Below are 19,283 nucleotides of genomic sequence, written 5' to 3'. Positions count from 1 at the left end.
GGCTGCCATTTCCTTCTCCAATGCATGAAAGTGAAAAGTGAAAGGGAAGCCGCTCAATCGTGTCCGACTCTTCGTGACCCCACGGACTGCAGCCTACCAGGCTCCTCCATCCATGGGATTTTCCAGGCAAGAGTACTGGAGTGGGATGCCATATCTCAAAAGCTAAGAAAATGAAATTAAAATTATTCATGAAAGTCTATTGGTTGGGATATGATCTGTTAAAGAGAATTTTTTATATTGTTTTTCTCTAATAAATATTACCAGGATTTAAAATCAAAAGAAGAAACTCCATGAAAATAAAACATGTGAATTTTGGCAGGTGTAAACTATCTTGAAAAAGTTCACATATACATTCCACTCTTGCAATCAAACCAAAAATCTCTGTACTTTCAAAATTTTCTAACCTTTCAGGTTAAAGCACAAATGTGAGCATATGGATAGGGTATTATACTAGGACAGCTTTTAAAATTCTGTAACTTATTCACAGGGTGTGTGAACTGCCTAGAATTTTTGGAAATCAGAGACTCAGAGTCACTCCCTTTTACAAATCAGGACAAAGGGAACTTCAGAATTTGAGTAAATTGCTCAAGGTCACATAGAAACTGAGTCAGTGGCATCAGCATAAAACTCCAAGTAACTTTCACAGTGTTACAAGGAAGTTTTTCCTTAAAAGTCCTGATAGATGACCAGGCAGTTACTTATAAGTCTCTCTGGTAGATATAAAGTGTTTCATAATAGAAGTAAATCTGCAATATTCTGCAGGCAACTCTAAATTTAACAGAAATACTGGGTTGGCCAAAAACTTCGTTTGGTTTTTTTCCCTGAATGAACTTTATGATTGAGCCAATATTTTGCTTATCTATTATTGCTATAAGAAATTTAAAAGAATAAATGATATTGATGCAAATCTTTGAGATATTATTTTTAAGAGTTACAGTTCCTTTGAAATTGGCAAAACATGTTAATATTCTAAGACAGGATATAATCTTACTTTATTTAAATATTGCTTATTATAAACATGATGGTCAGTTTATAGAACATTTAACAAAAATTTAAAGCAAATTTATAGCAAGATCAATTCCAATTTATTATACGTAAATGTACATAATATTCATTTAAACTTAAGTTTTAAAATTAAGATATATATTAAATTTTCTGTGCTTTAGAATATGGGGCCTTATGGCTATGATCGAGGTGGTACTAAATTTCCCAATAGGAACACAATCTCCATTTAAACAAAAGAATGCCACAGACCCTACAAAGATCCTAATTATTTTCTACTTGTGCCTTCAGCTCCGACCCCAGTGGTTTCAAAGAAATATATGGTAATAAGTGAGAAGTTGCCTGGGCTTTATAAAATGAATTATCATTCACAGTATATTTAAAGGAATTTTAACTCTACTAGGGCTTCCCTTGTGGTTCAGTTGTAAAGAATACTCCTGCCAATGCAAGAGACATGGGGTTGGATCCCTGGGTGGGGAAGATTCCCCTGGAGAAGGAAATAGCGACCCACTCCAGTATTCTTGCCTGGGAAATCTCATGGACAGAGGAGCTTGGCAGGCACCAGTCTGCTGCTGCTGCTGCTAAGTCGCTGCTGCTTAGTCACCTCTATGCGACCCTATGGACAGCAGCCCACCAGGCTCCTCTGTCCACAAGATTCTCTAGGCTAGAGTACTGGCATGGGTTGCCATTTTCTTCTCCAAGGTAACAGTCTATGTAGTCGCAAAAGAGTCAGACCCAATTTAGCGACTAAAAACAACAAAACAATAAATAGTTGAAGAGACTCTATAGTATTCCAAAAGGACATGGAAATAACTAGCCTAAGCAATCTCTTCTATCATATAATACAAATGATTGTGTGTACCTGTTGATACAGATTTCTAAAAAAAACTATCAAATGGCAATTTGTACACACATACACAAAACAAATTAGCATAAGAAAATGTAGAATTTGCAAAACATAGTATTCAGTTTGCAGAACAATGTAATTTGACTTACTTTACTGAACTGTATATTGAAATGGTTAGGATAGTAAGTTTTGTGAAATATGTTTTTTAACAAAATGTATAATTAAACAGTGTGTTCATAAATGCTGCTTATTGAGGAGTTTTATTTGAATAGATAATTCAGCTCAAAATTAAAAAAAAAAAAGCCAGATTGAAACAAAATGTCTTGAATAATATATGTTAACTTTTTAAAATTTATTTTAAAGATAAATACTTCACAAAACAAGTTATATGCTGAGACATTGATAAAAGCCATAATGGTCATTAAAAAGAGTAATTGTTAAAGACTTCCAATACCTTATCTTAATGTCTAAATTAGGTGGTTTCAGTCTGAGAGCTAATGAAAATGGAATTGTTTTAGAGGTTAATGCATTCTGGTGGTATATATTAAAATATTCAGGGACCACATGTTGATCAAAAATTACTAACAGGATGCCATGCCAGTGAATCATTTACATGGTAATCAACTGAGCCACGGGCAGCAAATAGCATGCCCTAATGCCCAAGTCTTATTTATCTGAATGTCACAGGTGCTATCCATTCCATGATGTTTCAGAAAACTACATGAATATACCATATGCATATAAGATGTGCTGGAAAAATAAGAACACCAAATGGTTTCCTATTATTTCCCATGAGTGCAAATGACAGCTTAATATATAACTGTTTCCTGGGAAGAGTCTTGATATGATGTTTATTTATCTAGAAATAATCTCTTCACCTTTTCCCCAAGCTTATTCTTTGTTTACTTGATTTTAAAGTCACACTGAGCTGCCATTACCATAACCTTGCATCAATCAATTACATAAACTATGCTTGTTATACTTAAAATGTCATTTTGGAATGATTCCAATTTGAGTTTCTGTGTATTTTAATCCGTATTGTATTATTGTTATGAGTTGAATTGTGCACTCCCCCAAAAGATATCAGATCAGATCAGATCAGTCGCTCAGTCGTGTCCGACTCTTTGCGAACCCATGAATCGCAGCACATCAGGCCTCTCTGTCCATCACCAACTCCCGGAGTTCACTCAGACTCACGTCCATAGAGTCAGTGATGCCATCCAGCCATCTCATCCTCTGTTGTCCCCTTCTCCTCCTGGCCCCAATCCCTCCCAGCATCAGAGTCTTTTACAATGAGTCAACTCTTCGCATGAGGTGGCCAAAGTACTGGAGTTTCAGCTTTAGCATCAGTCCTTCCAATGAACACCCAGGACTGATGTCCTTTAGGATGGACTGGTTGGATCTCCTTGCAGTCCAAGGGACTCTCAAGAGTCTTCTCCAACACCATAGTTTAAAAGCCTCAATTCTTCAGCGCTCAGCCTTCTTCACAGTCCAACTCTCACATCCATGCATGACTACTGGAAAAACCATAGCCTTGACTAGACGAACCATTGTTGGCAAAGTAATGTCTCTGCTTTTGAATATGCTATCTAGGTTGGTCATAACTTTCGTTCCAAGGAGTAAGCGTCTTTTCATTTCATGGCTGCAGTCACCATCTGCAGTGATTTTGGAGCTCAGAAAAATAAAGTCTGACACTGTTTCCACTGTTTCCCCATCTATTTCCCATGAAGTGATGGGACCAGATGCCATGATCCTCGTTTTCTGAATGTTGAGCTTTAAGCCAACTTTTGCACTCTCCACTTTCACTTTCATCAAGAGGCTTTTGAGTTCCTCTTCACTTTCTGCCATAAGGGTGGTGTCATCTGCATATCTGAGGTTATTGATATTTCTCCCGGCAATCTTGATTCCAGCTTGTGTTTCTTCCAGCCCAGTATTTCTCATGATGTACTCTGCATGGAAGTTAAATCAGCAGGGTGACAATATACAGCCTTGACGTACTCCTTTTCCTATTTGGAACCAGTCTGTTGTTCCATGTCCAGTTCTAACTGTTGCTTCCTCACCTGCATATAGGTTTCTCAAGAGGCAGGTCAGGTGGTCTGGTATTCCTATCTGTTGAAGAATTTTCCACAGTTTACTGTGATCCACACAGTCGTGGCCTTTGGCATAGTCAATAAAGCAGAAATAGATGTTTTTCTGGAACTCTCTTGCTTTTTCCATGATCCAGTGGATGTTGGCAATTGATCTCTGGTTCCTATTCCTTTTCTAAAACCAGCTTGAACATCTTGAAGTTCACAGTTCACATATTGCTGAAGCCTGGTTTGGAGAATTTTGAGCATTACTTTACTAGCATGTGAGATGAGTGCAATTGTGCAGTAGTTTGAGCATTCTTTGGCATTGTCTTTCTTTGGGATTGGAATGAAAACTGACCTTTTCCATTCCTGTGGCCACTGCTGAGCTTTCCAAATTTGCTGGCATATTGAGTGCAGCACTTTTACAGCATCATCTTTCAGGATTTGGAATAGCTTACTGGAATTCTATCACCTCCACTAGCTTTGTTCGTAGTGATGCTTTCTAAGGCCCACTTGACTGTACATTCCAGGATGTCTGGCTCTAAGTCAGTGGTCACACCATCATGATTATCTGGATCGTGAATATCTGTTTTGTACAGTTCTTCTGTGTTTTCTTGCCATCTCTTCTTAATATCTTCTGCTTCTCTTAGGTCCATACCATTTCTGTCCTTTATTGAGCCCATCTTTGCATGAAATATTCCTTTGGTGTCTCTGATTTTCTTGAAGAGATCTCTAGTCTTTCCCATTCTGTTGTTTTCCTCTATTTCTTTTTTTTGCTGAAGAAGGCTTTCTTATCTCTTCTTGCTATTCTTTGGAACTCTGCATTCAGATGTTTATATCTTTCCTTTTCTCCTTTGCTTTTCGCTTCTCTTCTTTTCACAGCTATTTGTAAGGCCTCCCAAGGCAGCCATTTTGCATTTCTTTTTGATCCCTGTCTCCCGTACAATGTCACAAACCTCATTCCATAGTTCATCAGGCACTCTATCAGATCTAGGCCCTTAAATCTATTTCTCACTTCCATTGTATAATCATAAGGGATTTGATTTAGGTCATACCTGAATGGTCTAGTGGTTTTCCCTTCTTTCTTCAATTTAAGTCTGAATTTGGCAATAAGGAGTTCATGGTCTGAGCCACAGTCAGCTCCTGGTCTTGTTTTTGCTGATTGTATAGAGCTTCTCCATCTTTGGCTGCAAAGAATATAATCAATCTGATTTTGGTGTTGACCATCTCGTGATGTCCATGTATAGAGTCTTCTCTGTGTTGTTGGAAGAGGGTGTTTGTTATGACCAGTGCATTTTCTTGGCAAAACTCTATTAGTCTTTGCCCTGCTTCATTCTGTATTCCATGGCCAAATTTGCCTGTTACTCCAGGTGTTTCTTGACTTCTTACTTTTGCATTCCAGTCCCCTGTAATGAAAAGGACATCTTTTTTTGTTGTTACTTCTAAAAGGTCTTGTAGGTCTTCATAGTACCATTAAACTTCAGCTTCTTCAGCGTTATTGGTTGGGGCATAGACTTGGATTACTGTGATATTGAATGGTTTGCCTTGGAAACGAACAGAGATCATTCTGTCGTTTTTGAGATTGCATCCAAGTACTGCATTTCAGACTCTTTTTTGACCATGATGGCTACTCCATTTCTTCTGAGGGATTCTTGCCCACAGTAGTAGATATAATGGTCATCTAAGTTAAATTCACCCATTCCAGTCCATTTCAGTTCGCTGATTCCTAGAATGTCGACATTCACTCTTGTCATCTATTTGACCACTTTCAGTTTGCCTTGATTCATGGACCTGACATTCCAGATTCCTATGCAATATTGCTCTTTACAGCATTGGACCTTGCTTCTATCACCAGTCACATCCACAACTGGGTATTGTTTTTGCTTTGGCTCCATCCCTTCATTCTTTCTGGAGTTATTTCTCCACTGATCTCCAGTAGCATATTGGGCACCTACTGACCTGGGGAGTTTCTCTTTCAGTATCCTATCATTTTGCCTTTTCATGCGTTTCATGGGGTTCTCAAGGCAAGAATACTGATCTTAACCACTGCCATTTCAGAAGGTAACATTTAGAAGCGGGTCATTGCAAATGTAATCAGTAATTTCAATAAGAGAGGTCATACCAGTGAAAGGTGAGCCCTTAACACAATATAACCAGTGTCTTTATAAGAAAAAAGAAACCAAAACAGAGGGAGAATATCATTTGATGACAGAGGTAGAAATTGGAGTGGATTTAGCTGCAAAGTAAGAAATGCCAAGGGCGGATGGCCATCTCCAGAAGCTTGGCAGAAGCAAGGAAAGATTTTGCCCTACAGATTTCAGAGGGAGCCTGGCCCTGCTTTTTGGAAATCTAGCCTCCAGAACTGTGAGACAATAAACTTATCTTAATTTAATCCACCCCACTATTTGTGGTGCTTCTTTATATCAGCCTCAGGAAATTAATGCAGTCATACAGGCCAAATAGGCAGAGAAAGTAAGTATTAAAGAGAGATGAGGTGAAAGAGGGAAAGAATCTTTGTGTCTCTATTTTTTACACACAGTAGAATTCTTTTAAAAAGATCACAGTTCTCTTGAAATTATTTCTGAAGCTCATTTAAAAATAGTGATTAAGAAGTCTCTATTCCCTCTATCTGATATCCAAATTATGCTTTGCAATTTACTTAATTACTGAGCTACATTAACACTAACATTATAATACAAAAATGAAGTAACAACCCTGATGGAAGAACTCAGGCCCTTCATGTGAATATGAGTTGGTTATAGGAAAGAGTTACCATGAGAATTTCACATAATTTTGGCTCATTTTTCAAACACCTTTACACTTGAGTTTTGGCTATTAATTGTGTTTCAAAAATAGGTTAAATCCAGGAAGGATTCTAGAAATTATTTAAAATGATCATTCCATTCTGTAGTTGAGTACATTTAGATCTTGCTTTGGTCAAATACTCGATGCATGAAAGCCCCAGAACTTGAAACCCCTACCTTAACTCCTAGGACACAATTCTATTTTGTTTATTACATCCCTTTATTCCCACTTCTTGAAATAATAATCATAATAGCACAAAAAGGGGTATTCAGTCAACAACAATCTCAGGCACAGATTCAGATATACAAAAAATGGTTCTATTTTTCTATAACTGAATCATTCTTTTTTTCAATTTCAGGTTCCCATTCTGTGTTATATTCACATAATATGAAGTTTAACAGACAAAAAGTATATCACTTGTATTTGAACTTAGGGAGAAAAAAAGGAAGCAATATGGTAAATACAAGAAAATCCTATCAAAAAATAATTTGAAAACAAAGATCATTGGGAAAGAAAATATCAATAAGGGTGTCTTGCAAATCAAATAATAACAACTAGACAAAAAGCATTGTCCTTTATGCATACATGTTTCTGACTATCTAGTCAAATTTCTTCACAATTTCTTCTGAAATTTTAGAATTTCAGAATTATCTAATCTTAGAAATAAAATAATAGAAGAATCTTGCAGATCTAGCTTACAACTAATATGGAAAGAGATTATAGTTTTATTTCATACAATTACATAAAGGGAATCCAAAGTGTGTGGCTGGAGTGGACAGTACAGTTACAGATTATTTGAGAAATACAAGGGAATGGAATAATCTACTAAAATTAATACTCTGTTTAGTGGTTTTTTTTTTTTTAAATAATAGTGCTTAAGTTTCCCGTTTTTGGCTTAATGGGTAGGGAAGCCCAAATTCTGAAATTGTAATCAAACTCATGGCCTCCCATAGCAGGTGTTCACTCTTTGATAAGAATGGCATTTAATGATTCATATTTAGGGCCACCACTAAAGTCTTGTTCTTTACAATTGGCAAAGTGGTAAGTGAGAGAAGAAATAGTGAATTTTAAAAATAAACCTTTAATTTTATAATAATTTTACATTTGCAGGAAAAAAAATGAATACAGTAGAGAGTTTCCATATATCCCAAACCCAGTTTCCCATATTGCTAACATCTGACATTAGTATGGCATATTTCTCCAAATAACGAGACAAAGTTTACATTTTACTATTAACTTAAATCCATACTTTCTTCAGACTTCCTGAGTTTTTAGTGTAATGTACTTTTTCTTTCTATTCCAAGATCACATACAGTATACCACATTACATTCAGTCATCGCATCTTACTTTCCTCCTGATTGTGACACTTTTTTAACTTTGTTCTTGATTTCACAGTTTTGAGAAAACTGCTCAGGCATTAGGTAGAATGCCACTCAACTGGTGTTTGTCAGATATTTCTCCCATGATTAGGCTGAGATTGTGTGCCATTATCATCACGTTGTATTAAGGATTCATGCAATCCATACGATTTAACTGGTGCTGACCTTGATCACCTGGTGAAGGTAGAGTTTACTGTTTATCAGGCTTCTCCACTGTGAAGTTATTCTTTTTCCCTTTTCCACACAGTTATCTTTAAAAGAAGTCACTAGAGGCATCCCTATGGTAAGAGCTGGAGAGTTATGTCATAGCTTCTTAAGGAGGAGGTGGGTGTCTAAATACATTATTTGGAAATTGGGGGTGTTCCAAATTCAAGAGATTCAAGAGATTTTTCCATTAGTCTCATTTTTAATTTATTTAATCATTTTTTCTATAATAATAGACTCATAGATATTTATTTTATACTTATTTTATGATATGATAGATAGTATTACTTTTGGAGTTACTAGAGAACAGGGACTATTTTATTCATCTTCATAACCCAAGCACTTGGACTGCAAAATTTTAAATAATCAGTAAAAATTCTTTTGATGAATTATGACACGAGAGAGACACAAATAATCAACACATGCAAAACAGTAGAATATATGCAGTGTTAACCCTACATATGGAAAAATGGGAGGAGTCTCAACTCATCCTAGAAGGGAACAAGTTAGAGAAAGCTTTGAACATGTACTTTGGACATGAAATAAGTTCTGAAAAATAGGAGTCAGTACAGTGATGAACTGTGAAAAATGAAAAATTTAAATATATATTATGTATATATATACATAATATATATGCCTTTATACTATATGATTTTATATTTATATATTATATTTATGTGCATGTATAGTATAAATGGCAACCCACTCCAGTATTCTTGCCTGAAGAATCCCATGGACAGAGGAGCCTGGCGGGCTACGGTCCATGGGGTCGCAAAGAGTTGGATAGGACTGAGCGACTTCACTTTCACTATAGTATAAGTACATATAGGATAAAGTATGATCCATCTGGAAAACTGTGTAAATGTGCTTGGCATAGGTGAAGTTTGGGCCCCATAGATAAAAGTACAAAAAGAAACTGGAGAATCAGGCAGAGCCTAGATGGTGAGAAACCGGTATAGGTCATTTTTCCTGACAGCAATGAAAAGTTATTGAAGACTTTAATAGGGAGAGCTGTAGGTTAATGAATGCCTTTCAGAAAATCTTCAGAAAGAAACACAACATATTCATGCTTTGAATGAATATGTACATGTTTGGTACAAAAATGAGTTGCTTGTTGTGAATTATTACTTAATTTATTAAGTGAAAATTGTATGATATAGGCAGAAAAAAGAAAATTATTCTAAAGAATGACTATGAATATGCTTTAATGCACGATGCTGGATGCTTGGGGCTGGTGCACTGGGATGACCCAGAGGGATGGTGTGGAGAGGGAGGAGGGAGGAGGGTTCAGGATGGGGAACACATGTATACTAATTAAATAATTTTCTATTAAAGAAAAAAGAAAAAAAAAAGAAAATGATACAGGTCACTTTGATTCAAAACTTACTGAGCAGAACTGTTCAAATGGCTCCAGCCAAGTACATGCCTCGAGAATTAGAAGTTTAAAAGTATTTGATGAGTAGCAATAATGACAACTGCACTTCCATTCCATTTCTCCTTTTATTTTTCAACATATGGTGGGATCACTCCTAAGTTATATTCCTAACTTACTTATTATTTTCTTTGTCTATACTCCTTCCTCTCCCTCTAAAAAAAAAAAAAAAAAAAAAAAAGATTAGTCAAAGGCTTTAACAAGAAGCAATGCTTTAGTTATTCTGATAAAAGTATCAGAACCCTACCATACTCCATGGATTAGACACAGAAGATGGATTAGAGGCTCCATGGATTAGAAACAGAAGATGGATCTAGATTGACTTGCAAAATCATAAAATATTTTATGACCTGAAATTTGCTAATCAATGGAAACAAGTCTATGGAATCTCCTGCCTGACTCAAAGAACTACCTTTTGACTAAAATATATAACACACACACACAGACACAGACACAAACACACACACATATACATACACACACAAACTTTTCTTTCATTTTGGCATTTTGCTGTCTTATTCTAACTTCTATTCTCCCCCAAGTACTATATCAAGAGACATCCTAAATCAAGCAGGTGAGAAATTAGCAAGAGATATGGAAGGAATCAGCCTATGAATGTAACATTCTCCTTTATTTAGAGGTGACTGTTCTTTACATTTTCATCTTTTATAAGGTCTTGGCAACTTATGCATTCCACATTAAAAACTGAAATGTTTCCAAGTAGTTCAGGCCTTTATTTGATATCTTGACACCTAGGATATTTCATAGTTGTTCACCAATTTCCAAAATCAATGAATCTAATCAATACCAAAATAGCATTTATTTTCTACATCAGCTTGGAAAAAAGGGAAATTAAAATACTCTAAGCAAAAGAAATTATCACTCTGTTCAACATGAAAAGATAGGGATAATTGAATATTCTAATATTTGCAAATGTTAGAGGGTAAAAAGCAAAAAACAGAAAAGAAAGTTAAAAAAGTAATTTAGGTTACATACTACTTTTTTAAGTGGTTGCTCCCATATCACTCCCTGTAGCAAACACTGTTGGTGTTCAATTCAGATTCCTTTCTATCTCCTTTTGACTCTGTAAATGTGCCCCCTTCTTTCTTTGAGGTTCTTTTGCTTTTTGTGGCCCACATCTTCAATTTTCTTTAGGGTGCTCTTCAGAGGTTGCTGGACCTATTTGACCTCACAGTACAGAGCTAGAAGCCTGGGAGTTATGACCCAGTTAACCAATGACTTCAGGGTTTGGAACTTTGAAACTGCAATTCCATCATCTGAAGTGTAATTCACACTAGAGTCACCCTCCAGGATCAGGAGAAGCAAACCTCTGTGGAACTGTGCCTGACCCACAGTCTTGCTGGGCTTCTTTCCCTTTCTTGTCCTGCTTGCTATATTCTCCTCTATTTTCTCTAGGAAGAAATTTCTTTAAAAGTGTGGTCAAAAGTTTGGATATTTGAAAGATGAAACTACTGAAGCCTTTACATAGGCTTCACTATGCAGAACTTTAAAAATTCAATAGAAAGAAGAGAAAAATACCAAATATAGATGATGATGTTTATTCTACACCTATTTAGAAGCAAACGTTTTGGTACACAATCCAGATCGCTCCCTCAAATCCTGGAACTCATTTCCCCCAATTCCATAACTGAGGCACTCTCCATGACTACTTTGTCCAAGGATAAAGCCCTCCCTTCCTTAGGGGAATTCAGCTTCCAATAATGGATTGATGTATAGGTACAAAGAAAAAAGCCCTCTCTTTAATTTGGAATATCTCTAAAAATCTCAGCCTCAGACATCCCTGAGAGGTTAGCTGAGTTCACGTTTGTAACTTCACTACAGTTTAACTTCTTTCTCTGACCAATCTTGCTTTGTTCATTCTTTTACAGGAATTATTCCCACAAGTACCTCATCGTAAGTCACTTGCATGACTATGCCCGTTCCAAAGAGAATATCCATTCAAATACAAGGTCTTGGATTCCTAATGGGTCATAGTAGAGAAGGGGTGCCTGATTATAAGATAAATAGAAAAGATGCTCTTGAAGCTTTTCTTTATAATCTGAGTTCTGTTATATTTTCCAGTAGTCATGTATGGATGTGAGAGTTGGACCATCAGGAAAGCTGAGCACTGAAGAGCTGATGCTTTTGAACTGTGGTGTTAGAGAAGACTCTTGAGAGTCCCTTGGACTGAAAGGAGATCAAACTAGTCAATCCTAAAGGAAACCAGTCCTGAATATTCACTGGAAGAACTGATGGTGAAGCTGACTTCGGCCACCTGATGTGAAGAGCTGACCCTGATGCTGGGAAAAATTGAGGGCAGGAGGAGGAGAAGGGGATGAAAGAGGATGAGATGGTTGGATGGCATCACCAACTTGGTGGACATGAGTTTGAGCAAGCTCCATTAGTTGGTGATGGACAGGGAAGCCTGTCGTGCTACAGTCATGGGGTCGCAAAGAGTCGGACATGACTGAGCAACTGAACTGAACTGAACTCTGTTATATTTACACAGAGTGATAAACTTGTGCCAGCAGAACAGCAATTTATCATAAGATGGAATGGTACATCTTGGATTAGACATGAACAGAGTTAGAAAGCTCAAGTAAAATGCATAAGCAGATGGCCCAGAGAACTTGACATTTTTCTTGCATTTATCTTCAACTCAAGCTTAGGAGACAAGTCAGGAAGGAGAGTATCCCTAATGACCAACTGATGGAAAAGGAAAAGTTTGACTTTGTTGACAAAATATTTAGCTCAGATATGGGTACAACAGAGTATGATTTCAATATCTCAGCACTTGAAAAGCAACATTGAGCAAAAACTTCCCAAATGCTATAGCTTTGGAAGATGCACCTGGTCATCAACTTTGTGTGGAAAATGGCATGAAGAAAGACTATACAAAGACTAATGGGCAGTGTTTAGTCAGTCAGGGAATCTGGAAGAAAAATAATGGAAAATTGAGAACAAAAAATCCTAGGGAAGAGGCATGTAAAGAGATCCATTATACTGAGCACAGAGTGTGAAGATCTTATGTCACATACAAACATGTCTCCAGAAAGCCACTGAAGGTTTCTCAAACAACCAAGTAGATGTAACAATAGGCAGTTGATACCAGCCAAATACTTTCATGATCCACCTCAACACTGTGCACTGGCCCATGGCAGCATGAATAGGATGTGGGAATAGATGTAACAACATAAGCTCTCATTCACCAAGGTCATTTTAGTTATTGCTATTACCAAACTTCTATTGCTATTACTAAACTTGTTAATGAGGTTGACCAAAAATGTCAGCATCCCTAAGAACAACTAGTCATTTGGTGACAGGCTGATTACATTGAACCCACATATCCTGCAAGGGATGGCAAATCATCTAGTTTGCTTATTCTTCCCACAAGGCCTTCTCCAGCACCACTTACCCAAGGCTTTCAGAGTGCTTGACTCATCAGCATAGTATCCTCCATCATATCTAATTTGGGACAGTGATCTGTTTTAGAGCAAATGAGATTCAGCAGTGGGCACATAGCCAGAGGATTCATGAGTCATTTCACATATCATACTGCTTAGAAGTTGCAGTTGACAAAATGATAAACAACCTTTAGAGCTGCAACCCTGGAGAGAAAACTCTAAGAGAATAGGAAACCATCCCCCAAGAAATAGTGTATGCCATAAATCAATGACAATTATATGGTGTTGTATGTCTAATAGGTAGAATACATGAGTTCAAGAACCACAGTATGAAAGTAGAAGTAACTCTCTTCATGCCCAGTGAACCTGCTTAGAGAATTTGCACATCTCTGCAACCCCAGGCTCTTTGGGTCAAGCTGCCTTAGATTGCAGAGTGGGAAAGGATGCAGCAAAAATTCTATCAACAAAATATGTCATATCTATACAATGGAATATTATTTAGCAATAAAAAGAGAAGTACTGATACATGCTAAGACATGAATAAACTTTGAAGATATCATGCTAAGTGAAGAAAAGTCACAAAAGGTCACATATTGTATAATTCTTTTATAGGAATTTTGATGAATAGTTACTCTGATCTTCTCTTGCACAGCAGGTATAATTATAAGTATAAACTTACTTAACAACCATGTTACATACTGGACTGTATGATCTATTAAGATGGGTGTCATATCTGCCTTGTTTACTCCAGGAATCTGCAATTTCTTCCACAGCACCTAATACATAGAGGAAACACAATGAGTATGTATTGAATAATCCATATATTTAAAAAACCCTGCACATTGTTACAACAGTTTGCACCTGATAGAAAACACTTCAGTTACATATTTTTACTAAGATATCATTTTTTGATGTAATGTAACTAAATTTCAGATTTATAAGTATTTCTAGGTACTGGTTAAACTAAGTGATGGAATTGTGGCCTAAAACTATAAAGTTTAATTAAAACTGTTTTCATTCAAGTTGAAAATTTTTCACAATCTAGCTTTTAGAGTCCTCAAATCAATGTGATGTGTCAGTGTATTTTGTAGGGTTGTAAATGAAATGCTCTGTGAAATGTCTGATAAGAGTGTGTTGCCAGTAAAGATGAGATTAGAGTGAAGCCATCAGGGACACAACAAAATCTGCCAATTCTACAGGAGGAGAACAAGCATATCTATTCCTGTGCAGTTATATAAATAAATATGCACAAACATACATGATACTGTAAACACTGAAAGCTAGCATGTTTCACCTAAGGAAATAGCTGTTTCCTAACACATCTAATCAAAAGAATCTTATGGTGAGATAATAAAAATGAGGATGACCAACATATACTATATAGATATTATATTTATTAAGTAAAGAAAAAAATTAAAAAGTCTTTTTAAGCTTATTGATTTCCATAAATTCCTTGATCATTTCATTATTTACAGAATAAAAATCTCAAAGAATGAAGACTAGACATCTATATTTTTACAAAACTCCCATGTGATCTTGAATTTCAGATAATTTTATCTCTACTGATCTAATGTAACTTCTCCATTGTTATCAACAATGGCTACTTCTTTTAATTAATTTATTCAGTAATTTTTTATTTGATATATTCATTGGTTGGTTCTAATGCAAAAAGTAGCATTTTCCCTCCCTCTATGGAGGTATGATGTAGGCTGCCTCTGAGATAGAGTCACAATTTCTAAATAATTAAAGAAGGACCATGTTAGCCAGCAGGTGAATCATATAGATAGAAAGTGTATATGAGAGAGACACACAGAAGTAAACTTTCCCTAGGCCCTTCTAAACACTAAAGAGGAAAAGGAGCACCTTAGCCAGTGATCTGACTTGTTCAGCACACATGGTCAAATAGTTGCAGCAGGCTATCTTCAGTTCTGTTCAGTTCGGTTGCTCAGTTGTGTCCTACTCTTTGTGACCCCATGAATTGCAGCATGCCAGGCCTCCCTGTGCATCACCAACTCCCAGAGGTCACTCAGACTCACGCCCATCGAGTCAGTGATGCCATCCAGCCATCTCATCCTCTGTCATCCCCTTCTCCTCCTGCCCCTAATCCCTCCCAGAATCAGAGTCTTTTCCAATGAGTCAACTCTTTGCATGAGGTGGCCAAAGTACTGGAGTTTCAGCTTTAGCATCATTTCTTCTAAAGAAATCCCAGGGCTGATCTCCTTCAGAATGGACTGGTTGGATCTCCTTGCAGTCCAAGGGACTCTCAAGAGTCTTCTCCAACACCACAGTTCAAATGCATCAATTATTCAGCATTCAGCTTTCTTCACAGTCCAACTCTCACATCCATACATGACCACTGGAAAAACCATAGCCTTGACTAGACGAACCTTTGTTGGCAAAGTAATGTCTCTGCTTTTCAATATGCTATCTAGGTTGGTCATACCTTTCCTTCCAAGGAGTAAGCATCTTTTAATTTCATGGCTGCAGTCACCATCTGCAGTGATTTTGGAGCCTCAAAAAATAAAGTCTGACACTATTTCCACTGTTTCCCCATCTATTTCCCATGAAGTGATGGGACCAGATGCCATGATCTTCGTTTTCTGAATGTTGAGTTTTAAACCAAGCTTTTCACTCTCCTCTTTCACTTTCATCAAGAGGCTTTTTAGTTCCTCTTCACTTTCTGCCATAAGGGTGGTGTCATCTGCATATCTGAGGTTATTGATATTTCTCCAGCAATCTTGATTCCAGCTCGTGCTTCTTCCAGCCCAGCATTTCTCATGATGTACTCTGCATAGAAGTTAAATAAGCAGGGTGACAATATACAGCCTTGACATACTCCTTTTCCTATTTGGAACCTATTTGGAACCTGTTGTTCCCTGTCCAGTTCTAACTGTTGCTTCCTGACCTGCATACAGGTTTCTCAAGAGGCAGGTAGGTGGTCTGGTATTCCCATCTCTTCAGAATTTTCCACAGTTTATTGTGATCCACACAGTCAAAGGCTTTGGCATAGTCAATAAAGCAGAAATAGATGTTTTTCTGGAACTCTCTTGCTTTTTCCATGATCCAGCAGATGTTGGCAATTTGATCTCTGGTTCCTCTGCCTTTTCTAAAACCAACTTGAACATCTGGAAGTTCATGGTTCACGTACTGCTGAAGACTGGCTTGGAGAATTTTGAGCATTACTTTACTAGCGTGTGAGATAAGTGCAATTGTATGATAGTTTGAGCATTCTTTGGCATTGCCTTTCTTTGGGATTGGAATGAAAACTGACCTTTTCCAGTCCTGTGGCCACTGCTGAGTTTTCCAAATTTGCTGGCATATTGAGTGCAGCACTTTGACTGCATAATTTTTCAGAATTTGAAATATCTCAACTGGAATTCCATCACCTCCACTAGCTTTTTTCATAGTGATTCTTTCTAAGGCCCATTTGACTTCACATGCTAGGATGTCTGGCTCTAGGTGAGTGATCACACCATCGTGATTATCTTGGTCGTGAAGATATTTTTTGTATAGTTCTTCTGTGTATTCCTGCCACTTCTTCTTAATATCTACTGTTTCTGTTAGGTCCATACCATTTCTATCCTTTATCAAGCCCATCTTTGCATGAAATATTCCCTTCGTATCTCTGTTTTTCTTGAAGATATCTCTTTCCCATTCTGTCATTTTCCTCTATTCCTTTGCATTGGTCTCTGAGGAAGGCTTTCTTATCTCTTCTTGCTATTCTTTGGAACTCTGCATTCAGATGCTTTTATCTTTCCTTTTCTCCTTTGCTTTTCACTTCTCTTCTTTTCACAGCTATTTGTAAGGCCTCCTCAGACAGCCATTTTGCTTTTTTGCATTTCTTTTCCATGGGGATGGTCTTGATCCCTGTCTCCTGTACAATGTCATGAACTTCATTCCATAGTTCATCAGGCACTCTATCCATCAGATCTAGGCCCTTCAATCTATTTCTCACTTCCACTGTATAATCATAAGGGATTTGATTTAGGTCATACCTGAATAATCTAGTGGTTTTCCCTACTTTCTTCAATTTAAGTCTGAATTTGGCAATAAGGAGTTCATGATCTGGGCCACAGTCAGCTCCATAGAGCTTCTCCATCTTTGGCTGCAAAGAATATAATCAATCTGATTTCAGTGTTGCCCATCTGGTGATGTCCATGTGTAGAGTCTTCTTTTGTGTTGTTGGAAGAGGGTGTTTGCTATGACAAGTGCATTTTCTTGGCAAAACTCTATCAGCCTTTGCCCTGCTTCATTCCGTATTCCAAGGCCAAATTTGCTTGTTACTCCAGGTGTTCTTGACTTCCTACTTTTGCATTCCAGTCCCCTATAATGAAAAGGACATCTTTTTTGGTTGTTACTTCTAAAAGGTCTTGTAGGTCTTCATAGAACCATTCAACTTCAGCTTCTTCAGCGTTACTGGTTGGGGCATAGACTTGGATTACTGTGATATTGAATGGTTTGCCTTGGAAACGAACAGAGATCATTCTGTCGTTTTTGAGATTGCATCCAAGCACTGCATTTCGGACTCTTTTGTTGACCATGATGGCTACTCCATTTCTTCTAAGGGATTCCTGCCACAGTAGTAGATATAATGGTCATCTGAGTTAAATTCACCCATTCCAGTCCATTTTAGTGTTCTGATTCCTAGAATGTCAACGTTCACTCTTGCCATCTCCTGTTTGACCACTTCCAATTTGCCTTGATTCATGGACCTGACATTCCAGGTTCCTATGCAATATTGCTCTTTATAGCATCAGACCTTGCTTCTATCACCAGTCACATCCACAACTGGGTATTGTTTTTGCTTTGGCTCCATCCCTTCATTCTTTCTGGAGTTATTTCTCCACTGATCTCCAGTAGCATATTGTGCACCTACTGACCTTGGGAGTTCCTCTTTCAATATCCTATCATTTTGCCTTTTCATATTGTTCATGGGATTCTCAAGGCAAGAATACTGAAGTGATTTGCCATTCCCTTCTCCAGTGGACCACATTCTGTCAGACCTCTCTACCATGACCCTCCTGTCTTGGGTGGCACCACGGGCATGGCTTAGTTTCATTGAGTTAGACAAGGCTGTGGTCCTAGTGTGATTAGATTGACTAGTTTTCTGTGATTATGGTTTCAGTGTGCAGGCTATCTTACTTGGATGTGTTTAAAGATATCTTCATCTCCTTGATACATTTATTGTCCAGTGTCTAGATCAGGATTATAATTTGAATTATCATGGAAGTCCTTTATTTATTTATTATTATTTTTGGCCACACCATGTAGCATGCAGGATCTTAGTTCCCTCACCAAAGATAGAACCCACAACCCCTGCAGTGGAAGTGTGGAATGTTAACCACTGTATTGCCAGGGAAGTCAAAGTCCAATTTTTATAGAGAGAACATGACCATGAGAATGCAGAAAATCCCATGGACAGAGGAGCCTGGTGGGCTGCAGTCTATGGAGTCACATAAGAGTCTGACATGACTTAGCAAGTAAATAATGAGCTTTTCAGGCTGAACTTTTGATTCTCTTTCATGGAGTGTTAAAAAATCATCATTTTAAAATTAGAAACTGCCATTGAAAATGTTTCTTTATTCACTCAATATTGAAAGATATTTCCATAATACTGGAAATCATGATAGATGACAAGAAAAATAAACAAAATGACCATTGTCCCCACCCTAACTGAGCTTATGCTTTAGTGAGGAACGTAGACAGCTGCTGCTGCTGCTAAGTCGCTTCAGTCATGTCTGACTCTGTGCGACCCCATGGACTGCAGCCCACCAGGCTCGCAGTCCATGGGATACTCTAGGTAAGAACAATGGAGTGGGTTGCCATTTCTTCCTCCAATGCACGAAAGTGAAAAGTCAAAGCCAAGTCGCTCAGTCGTGTCCGACTCTTAGCGACCCCATGGACTGCAGCCTACCAGGCTCCTCCGTCCATAGGATTTTCCGGGCAAGAGTACTGGAGTGGGGTGCCATTGCCTTCTCCAAGACAGCTAAGCAAGCACATACAGTAAAGTGTGATGAGTACTATGACAAGAGAATTCGAGATCTTATGGTGAGTTTATTTCAGGGACATGTAATGTATTTATATTTTTAAAAATGGGATCAAGGAATATTTTTTGGAGAAATTCCATTAACCTGAGCTGA

Source organism: Bos indicus x Bos taurus, chromosome 1 (assembly GCF_003369695.1).
Source record: "Bos indicus x Bos taurus breed Angus x Brahman F1 hybrid chromosome 1, Bos_hybrid_MaternalHap_v2.0, whole genome shotgun sequence".
In the NCBI taxonomy this organism is placed as follows: domain Eukaryota; kingdom Metazoa; phylum Chordata; class Mammalia; order Artiodactyla; family Bovidae; genus Bos; species Bos indicus x Bos taurus.
This window is presented reverse-complemented; position numbering follows the sequence as displayed.